The 10,307-nt window shown below is 36.8% G+C and overlaps 1 long non-coding RNA gene across 1 annotated transcript; it reads left to right on the plus strand.

Moving 5' to 3' along the window:
* Positions 1-812: 812 nt before the first annotated feature.
* Positions 813-10,117, plus strand: LOC140950199 (uncharacterized). Its single transcript, XR_012167156.1, has 3 exons — positions 813-1,346; positions 7,748-7,789; positions 8,605-10,117. It is a non-coding gene; the product is annotated as an uncharacterized lncRNA (long non-coding RNA).
* The last annotated feature ends 190 nt before the right edge of the window (positions 10,118-10,307 follow it).

Genomic DNA, 10,307 nt, shown 5'->3' on the forward strand with positions numbered 1-10,307 from the left:
ATTAAATTTTGATAAGGGAGTTGTTGAATACATTTTTATAGCCAGCTGATTATGATTCAGTAGAGGATCGGCATTGATGTTGTTTGCGCATATAATGTTAGAATGAATGAAGTACACTAAACCACGGCTAGTTCGAACTCACTGGGAGTGCAGTTTCATTAGCAGATTTTTTCTCCCTTAGCTTTATTTTTTGTGACCGTAGAAAATGATTGTCATCACTAAGTTAACAGACATTTGCTAAACATTGGAGGCATTATACAATTACAATTAAAAAAGGGAGAGAAAAACTCCTTATTTTAATAAAAGTGTTCAGCGATATCGTCCTTGTGCTGCCCAAATGCTGTCTGAGAACAAACCCATAGAAATAAGCGAAAAAACTCATGAAAATTGTCATTATTATACTCTCCTGAAAGATTATTTCCTAACGTGGGCCGGAGCTACTGGGGCTTTGCAGGCTTTGTTTCTGCAGCTAACGAGTTTTATCCATTTTAGACGGAGGTTTGGCATACACTTCAAATTTTGATCACCACTTTAATTTTGTTAACTGAAATTTGTGAAATAAATAAACAAATAAGTCAGTAATAAAATGAGTAAATAGATAAATAGATATATCTAATTTGCGCCTGTTGTCTGCAGTTTTTCATTATAAGTTGCGATTGGCGGGCATTATGACACACTGAGTAAGCAATGCCAAAAATGTATACCAGACACTCAAAAAATTCCAAAAGGTGCCCAAAAACTACTTTGAGTTCTGCCGGCCATAGCTGCTTTGGTTTTGTCTGAGATAAATAACCATCCACCATAACCAGGAGGGAGGGGCCGTCTCTAGGGTAAACATTGGTTCACTGATCACTGCCAGTGTGACGTCACGTCATACATCGGTGATTTTCAAAATGGCGGGCAAATTTCTTGTTCGTTACGTTGCAAAGGATGTCAATTTTCTGAATGTTTGGATTCATCTTTTGCCTTCTTCAATAAGGCAGAGCTTTTGAAAAATAACATGGAAATATTCACCATAAGGTTCAGTCGGAAAAAGTTTCAAAAGCCTCACATGAGGCAAAGAAAGGTACCGCGAAGTGTCTGTAAATTGGCACAGTTTGTATGATCGTTTATCGCTTTCGGGCAACGTGTGAGGTGGTGTGGCAATATCCTGATCTCAGAATAGGAGGATTGGTATATGATACATTGAGCTTAATGTACGCCGAGTTTCAGCGAGCCCAAGTGCGTAGTTCTTCTCATCAATCCCTTTAAAGTCGATGGAATGAAAAAATGTGGAGACGACATAAATGTAATCTGCTTACATCAAGTCACTACCTGCTGCAACAGGCTGGCAGTAGAGATCAGTGGTAAGTTTTGAAATTTACTCGTTTACTTCTAACAACAGGAGACTTATATGCATGTTTTGTGCATGAATTAACATCAGGAAAACGTAATTTTTTGAATGGCAAATAGATAGCTCCTGAAATACATGCAGGTTATAAAATTAATGTTCAGGCTCTACAAACGGCTCTCCATATATTAATGCTAGCGGGATAACACTGCTAGGCTAGAATCTATGTGCAATTGCATTGTACAATATCAACTGCAATATTCCATTAAATAATTTTTGATCAGGGGTGCAAGGAATTTCTTTTGTCAAAGTACAAAATATTAAAATCAACAAATTAATACTAATTATTTTTAATTTAAGAACACTATAATTATGACAGTGTTGAAGTTTATGTATACAAACAGAAATAGATTTGATGCATCTTTTATGAAGGTTATTGTTTTATGCACTTATTGAAACCAATCTGTGCAACCGTCAATCCCAATTGTTCAGGAAGTACTGTTTCCCCAAATTTTAAAGTGGAAAAATCAATTTCAAGCTTTTTGTAAGAGCCATTGGGGGGCAGCCAGTGAGGAATAACACGACATGGTATGAATGGTATACCTTCCTGAATGGCCACCCAAAGACGATGGTTTCCTTCAGTGATATAGGCTTTTCCAATTGTAAGATCACATGATATAATTATTGGTTCTTGAAAACCATTTTTCAAAATGAAACGTCTTACTTGTTCAAGATGATCGTGATTATTGCTAGCTTTTGGCATGAGAGATCTGTCAAATTCCCTATATTCCCAAAGATCTTGTGTTTTGACCATTTGAAATTCATGCGAATAATCAAATGCATCAGAAATGTAAGATTTGGTCTGCATTGCATGTTTTTCACTTTCTGTGGGTTCATCAAGTGTCACAAAGGACATATCTGTATCAATTAATGGTTGAAATGCTTTTGCAAAATCATCGTCACTACTGTCACTGTCAATTTCTGTAGTCATGCTTTTAATCAACTCTTTAAATGATTTACACTTTGACTCTTTTTTGCCACCTTTAATGTCTGAAGTTGTTTCTATTCTTCCAACTTTTTGTTTTTTTGGTGGGTGCCTCTCAGGTGTGTAACCTTGCTTAGTAGGTGTTAAATCAATTCGTTTGAAGCTTTTTATTTCAAGGCATTCTTCATCTGTGTTGTCCTTTTGTTTTACTAAATTAATCATAGTATCATTTATAAAAGTTATGGGTACACATGTGTCTTGCTCATGTTTGACGGAGTGTTCACTCTCTTTAGCCTCAGCATAATTTTCAATGCTATAATCTGATACAAAAGTTATAGGCACTGACTCTGTATTGTTGCAGTGCTGTAGCAAGAGATCCTTTAGGTCTGCCAGTTTAATATTTGTTTGTGTAGAGATGTTATGATAATGGAGAATTGCTCTGATGTTGTCAAGTTTAACTTTGTTGTCAGGTAATGAGAGCAGAACTTTGTGTTTGTTTATTATGTCTTTCATGATTTCATTGTTGTTGGAATGAATTGGCCTATAAAATGTTGTTGAAACACCATCATTATTTGCATGATTGTTAGACTTGATCTTTTCAAACATCAGCAAGTATAGACTCTCCTTTTCTAGAAATAATGGCCTTGATCCAACAAAAGTTGCTTTTCCATTATTCCACAAACCATTATACATGTACCAGCCACTTTTACAATTTCTCTGAGTTGAATACACTTCACAAAAGTAGTGATGAGACTTCAGATAAACAATTCCTGAAATTCGGTACGTGCAGTGATTTACTTCCATGTTGCATTTACTGTCTACTGGTCAACTTGGAATATGCTTTTTACTAGGATTGTGTGTGTACCCCACAAAAAATATATCCGGTGAGTTTACAACAGTGGTTGATTGTTGTATGGGGGCATTACAAGTGTTAGGCTGAGGAATGATGGCACAATCGGAGTTTGCACTAACTGCCATCACTGAATCATTGTCCATCAGGACAGAGCATTTTGAAAGTCCTACAAAATTGTTTAAAGTTAATTTATGTTGTATAACTTGAATAATATCAAATTCTTGGGAGTTCAAGAGGAAGTGATTATCGAAAACATCATCAGTACTAATTGGAAAAACACTATGTGTGTAGTTGCGGCAAGAACTGTGACTTCCATTCACATTGGCACAAGCTTGAGCATATTTGGTTTTTAATGCAAATCTTTCTTTTAGATGATTTGGCATTGTTTCTGTAAGCCTGTATATAATGGAATCAAGAGCAGCTTCTTTCCCATAGGCATAATAGGTATGGCCATGAGTAGTATTGTCCCGTAGCCACCTCCACAAGTTCATTTTGCTGTCATGAAATTTTTTATTTCCCCTTAACACAAATGAACTGAGCAGTTGTGTGAGGCCTTCCCCTAGATCACTGTTTGGAGGACAATGTAATTGACGCTTGAATGCATGATAGGCTACTTCAAGAAAAGTATCTTGATGGCAGCTGTTATGTATGCCATTAGAGCCGTACTTGTAAGACTGGTATGCAGCTAAGGCATTACACGTACTCGTCCTCTTTAACCGTACCTCACAGGGATTAAGTTTACACTTCCACTCATCTTCTTTACAGCCCTGGCATTTCCGAGGTATTTTTGTTTTTTGTTTTTGATTATTGTCATTAGGCACACCTGCAAATTTCTTCAGGTCGTCATGAGAAAGAGCATCTGGTGTTACTAGTGAGTTTGAAATGAATCGTATGCAAGGGCTTTTCAAAGCAATTTCCTTACTCTTTTGCTTCAACCCAAAGACATCTTCATGCCATGCTGGCTCAAGTTTTCTTGATGCAAGGTCCCAAAATTTATAGAGGTAGTTTAGAAGCAATTCTATGTATGCATCATCCCTTTCTATGAGAAAGACTTTAGTGCCAATTGGTGTCCAGACAACATAGTGACATTGTTTTGTTGATGTGCAAAACATTTCCAACATGATTTGGGGTATATGATTAATGCAAACATTTTTGTAAGGAATAGGTTTTCCTCCCATGAAAGGGCATTTTATTTCAATAACAGTTTTTAAAATTCCATTGTCTTCAATTATACCATCTGGAGAGGATCCTAACCATTCTTGGTTGTCTCCATCCTTTAAAAGCCAAATTCCAGTTTCTTTTATAACCACTCCATCTTTGTCCTCCAGAAAGAAGTTTTTAAGGTAAGTTACAAGAGCACTATCTTCATTAATAGATCCCCACAACATAGCAAGATTTGATTCACCTGATTTAGTAGGCAAGCCATGCAAATCACTTAAAATTTGATTCCAGTAGTCAAGCATTGCCTTTTTGCCATACCATCCAAGGGCAGTTGAAGCCTTGCTTCCATTAATTTTTCCTTTGCGAGAATTAAACCACTGACCACTCCTCTGTCTGTAGAACCGAGGGTCATCATCACGAGGGGGTGGTGTTGGAATGGGTTGATAACATTTAAAATCATTGACACTCTTAGATTTTAAAGTACCTAACAGCTTTGCCAGAGATGTACTAGCAGGGTACCATGTGTGCTTTATAGCTGGAGGTTTGTTTTGCTTGATTTTAGACAAATGCTGTGTTTTGTCACTTTTCTTGGGGCATGCTGATCGTATGTGGCCTTGCTGTCCACAATAAAAGCACTTCTGTTGTGCCAACCACTCTGGTTCATGTCCTTCAGGGCACTCTGCTGCCCAGTGACCTAGCTTGTGGCAACGAAAACAGGCGTCTGTTGGTTGTGCTGTGGATGATGTCTTTCCTGTGTCCAGTTTTGTTTGAAATTTTTTCAGCATTTGTCTAATTGCAGACTCATCCTCTTCATGTTTGGGTGCAAGCCCATCTTTTGCTAAATATGTAACACACCTTCTCTTTGTGAATTTACGAACAAATGTAGAAAGAACTTGACATGATGAAATGATTTGAGATGATGAAATGTTTAATTTTTGTAATAGCTCTTTCCAGTAGAAACAGAGGGCATTTTCCTCCTTCAATTTTTCTATTGCTTTCTGAAGTGAGGTAGGAGACCAGTTGCCGGTAAAGAAAGAAGATCTTATGAAGTAGTCAAGTTTTCTCGCAAATAACAAAACATGGGGATGATTCTCTCTGGCATGAAGGGCAGTCAGTGTGGGTTGTGAAGTTCTTAAAAGTGTGGTTGGGGAGAAGAGATCGATGTATTCTACTGTCTGTTTCACATGTCTAGACAGCTGTTGCTTGTCTGCAGCATTGTGAAAGGTTTCATCGAAGTCCCACCTGTCATTAATGACACTGTCGGAATCTAGCTTAGTAGCAAATGATTCCCAACCTTCTTTTTCACTGAATACTGTTGTGTTTTTGCCAGATGAGGGTTTTTGCTTTGATAGTGGAAGTGACACAAGGTTGGGAAGAGCTGTTAAGTCATAAGAGCCTAAATTTCCTTGCAAGTCTTTCATTTCTGAGGACAGAAGAAGTTCGGTTTGTAGGGAGGCAGATGACTCAAAAAATTGTAGTGTGGTTGGTTTCCCCCCTGATATCCTGGCTCGTTGTAATGAAAAGTAATTTTCCACATCATCCTGACACATTGTTTTAGGTATAATGTGTATTTCTGGATGGTGCATCTGCACATACTGGATAACGCCCAGAAAAGCCCGAATAGTTCTTTTGAGATCTTTATACGTTATTCTTGGTATAAATTGCTTCCAGTGCTCTTTTAAACTGATGGTTGATTGCAAACTATTTTGTTTCACCTCCTTGTACCAGGTGTCAAACCACATCATAATAGATATCAATTGTTTATAGCTTTCAGGATCAACTTCTGTATTGTTGTTAAAGATTTGAAACAATTTGTGGCATTGCTTGAGGTATGTCCGGGTTCCAACTGTATCATCCGGTGGTAATGGTCCCTTTAGGATGTCTAATGCCACATCAAGAGAACACACAGTAACAGCTCTCTTAACACTCATTTTTGTTCGGGGTGTTAATTTTATATGTTTCCAGTTCAACTTTGTCATACGCCGTTGAGCAACAGGTATCAAATGGTTAACTGTTACATTTTTTCCCTGTACTTGAAGATGACCATCAGGATTAACTAAAAAATTTCTTAGTTTTTTAATCATATGGGGGTAATCAGAAAGCCACCAAATTGGTTTGTTGTCATTGAATGGATTGTAAGTCACCCAATTCTGTGCCCCACTCCTACTAAAGAAAGCATGAGAGTATGTTGAGCCATCAGAAACACCATAGAGAACCTCTATTTTTTTCCCACTGTCTAATTGAAGACCACCTATTGACTCACAGACTTGCCAAACTAGGGTAGAAAGAATTCTGTGATTGATTTTGTGTAAGGGAAAGGAAGCAACTGGCCAAGAAAAGTCCCCTTCTAATGATGAAAAAAAGAACTGACAAACAAGTTTGGCCTTTTTTGATGACTGAGATTCTTTAACATCAAGTAATGGAGCTTCAGAACTGGAATCATATTCCTGTTCAGATGCACTAGAAAACTGGGAATCTGATGACTCAGAGGAACTGTCACTGTCATCTTCTTCATCATCATTGAGATTTTCAGGTGCTGTGGTGAATTCAGGACTGATATTTAAGTCCTCAAATCCAACCAATTCTCCCGTCCGTTTACACAGTACAATCCCTTCCTTTATTACCATTTCATCCCAGTGAATACCTCCAATACCCTTACAACCTCTTCTGGTCATTTCTTGAACCATGAGTGTTAAATTATCCTGGGAGATTGGGCTTGTTGTACTTGTTGCCTGCCGATATTGTTTGATGGTTTCCCAGGACGGAATTGGAAGAATGCTTCGGACTACCTCATAACCTTTTTTGTGACATTTGCTTGCTATCATGCAGCTCCACTTTATCACAAGAGGGTTATATCTCATACCTTTAGGGTGGGGCTTTTGCTTATTTTTGGTAAGTTTTCCTTGCTTTGCAAATTCCTCCTCCTGTTTCTTCAGTGAGGTTAAAGTGTCAGTAAGTAGAGCATAGAGAACAGAATTTTCAACAAGCCAATGATTTTCAATGGCAATATCCATTAGTTTAGCAAGGTCAGATGATTTGGGTTGAAAATTTTTGGGTGCTTTCACATTTTTTTGTTTCTCTTTTAGGTACAAACTGTAATATCGTTTTGCTTTTTTTTGGCTTTGGGCAACCACTTTGTGTAGATTTTTTGCTCTGGCTATGAGTTCAGCACGTGAAAGAGTACTGAGTTTAGTGTGTGAGTCATAGGCTGTTTTAGACTCAAATGATTCAGATGAAGGTTTTGTTTTCCAACGAAAGCAAGATCGTAAAATATCTTGACATTTGTGGCATCTGGTTTTTGAATGGACAGGTAGTTTGTAGGTGCAATTTAAGCTCCTAATGCACTTGACAATCTCTCCATCTACATTTGCTCCTTTTCCATCCACAAAGTATAAATTTGTTTCCCTTTTTCTTTCAGCTATATCAACAAGGGCTGGATCATATATACCTGGACAAACCGGTAAGTTTTCAATAGTTTTAAGCATAACACCCAAAGCAGAGTTTAATATGTTTTCTTGAAAAATATTGTGTGGTAGTTCCCCATTGTCAATTTTGTTACCCAAGAATTCTACTGTAAATGGACTAAAATCCTTTGAAGGAAATGTTTTTATTTCGGAAGGAAAAAAAAGGGTTAACTCCTTCCACTTCGTTATTACACCACCTTTTCCACTATTTGGAAGAGAAAAAGTAACCTTCATGGTATTATCTGTAGTGTGCTGAGTAAATGACAGTGTCCATGGAAAAATACATGAAATAACTCCTTGAAAAACTGTATAAACTGGCAGAGGTGATGACTGTACTTCACTGTCATTTCCTGCATCTACTGGTTCTTTTGGAGCAGTTTGTGTCATTATTTCATTCAACACATCTGTAAAAATACCTGCTTTACAGTTTAAAGCATCAGACACAGCAAATTCTCTATCCAAGACCATTTTTTCTGATAGCACAGTGGCTTGTCCTTTAGTTGGATTAATAGTTGTTTCTTCAAAAAACTCATGCTTGTTGCTGTCATTATCGGTCGTTATTGTGGAAATTGAACAACCTTGTTTTTGGTGGAAGATGTTTTGAGCTTCTTTGTACTCATGCTCTATTTTAATGGATTTTAAATAGAAAAGCTGACATGACATGCATATGTAGTCTGGAAAAGTTCCATCACAAGGATCTACACTATACAAGTCATTATGTAAATCAGTCTTATTGCCAGTTCTTTCATCCAAAAAATTGCATCCCACTGAAAACGTATTTTTAAAAATATTTATGTGGTGTTTCTTGCAGGGAACATCACTACTCAGGCAAACCTTGTTGCCACATTGTGAACAAGTCACTATACATGGTGTAACTTTCAGGATGCCCAGCTGGGCATCGCTGCGTGATCTAGTGGAGCTTTTCCCCTTAGGAGGCTTATGCCCTCTTGCTGATAAACTGCCGTAATGTTTATCACATACCCTAAGATCTTTGAGATTTTCAGGTGTAACATCATCAGGGGCACATTTCAGTTCATACCGCCCAACCATACTATCAAATTTTCTTGATCCTGCCTCATTCTCACATCCCTTCAGACAGCATTGTACACCTCCCATCAATCGGCCATGCATAAAAACTGTTCCTCTTATTTCTTCCAAAAGTAAAAAATCAAATAAAGGCTTTCCACAGCATGACAACCAGTACAAATCACTTGTTATTATGAATTTAGTATTTATTTGAGATCTTAGATCTTTTATTGTGGCATATGGTGCAAAAGTCAGGGTGTGTGGCTTGCCTGTTATATCTACAATTTGAATTGTTGTTATTAACCTTTTAGATCTTATCAACATGCTAAAAAGGAAACCAGGGTGGTGTAATTCAAGCAGTCTGGCACAGGGATAACTTAAAAGTACACCAAATGAGAGATATAAAATTGGAAAAAGGAGTGGCATTTCTGTACAGGATCTGGAACTGGCATCAAAGGTCTCCCCAAATATAATAATAGTAACAACATATAAACCCACAAAGAATGAAAATGGTAGTGCAGAAATTATCAGCAAAAAAGCAGCAGTTGCCAAGTAAACAGGATATTGAAGTTCACAGTTTAAAGAACAATTTTTTGTAATACTAAGGTTCAGTAAAAAGCCATGAGAAACAAAAAGGCACACGGTCATTAGACAGGAGAAAAAAAGCTGTGATTTTAATCTCCAGAAATATTGTACCAGTGAAAAGTTGAATTGGGGCTTTACATGTAACAAAATTTTGTAAACTGGATCAAGCAAAGATAGAAATAATTTCAAGGTAATAACAGCAGGGAATAGAAGTATTTCTAACAAACAATTTAAAGTTGATCTATACTTAATCATTTGCTTTAAAGACACCATGCACAATACTTTCCTGTAAAACAAAAACGTCAGTGTAAAAAGAATGGTGGTTAAGGCTAAAAGGGAAACAAGAAAGTTTGAGAGGTTGAAGTTTTGAATTACCTTCCCTTTGAAGTGGATAATAAAAAAGGACAAAACAGAGGAGACCAACATTTTTACTACATGCAAAGTTTTACTTTGTAACTCAAAGGAGTGAGGGATTTGTGTCTCCAAAAAAGATGGGGGCTTTGAAGGGATGTAGAGGGCACATGGAAGGTTTGAAAGGCCTGGGAAAGATATTGCAACCATTGCAAAAACAATATGGACACGCACAACAGCCATCACAAGATACACAATCTTATGATTGTGAGGACTAAAAAGCCAAGCAATGTCAAAATATAAATCATACAACAAGAAGCCCATTGTCAAATATATACACAATAAAATATTTTTATTCATCATGATGTTTTCTTCTTCTAAAGTAAATAATTATAGATATATATTATATAAATATGATCTTACTTTATTAATTTTCACACTAAGTAATTTTTCCTTTTTAAAATAATATAACTTCTTAAATTAAGCTATGTACTTTTTATTTAAAATATTTTTTTTCTGTCTCTTTTGTATGTCTTTAATATTATTATTATT

The sequence above is a fragment of the Porites lutea genome, chromosome 10, assembly GCF_958299795.1.
Source record: "Porites lutea chromosome 10, jaPorLute2.1, whole genome shotgun sequence".
Lineage (NCBI taxonomy): Eukaryota > Metazoa > Cnidaria > Anthozoa > Scleractinia > Poritidae > Porites > Porites lutea.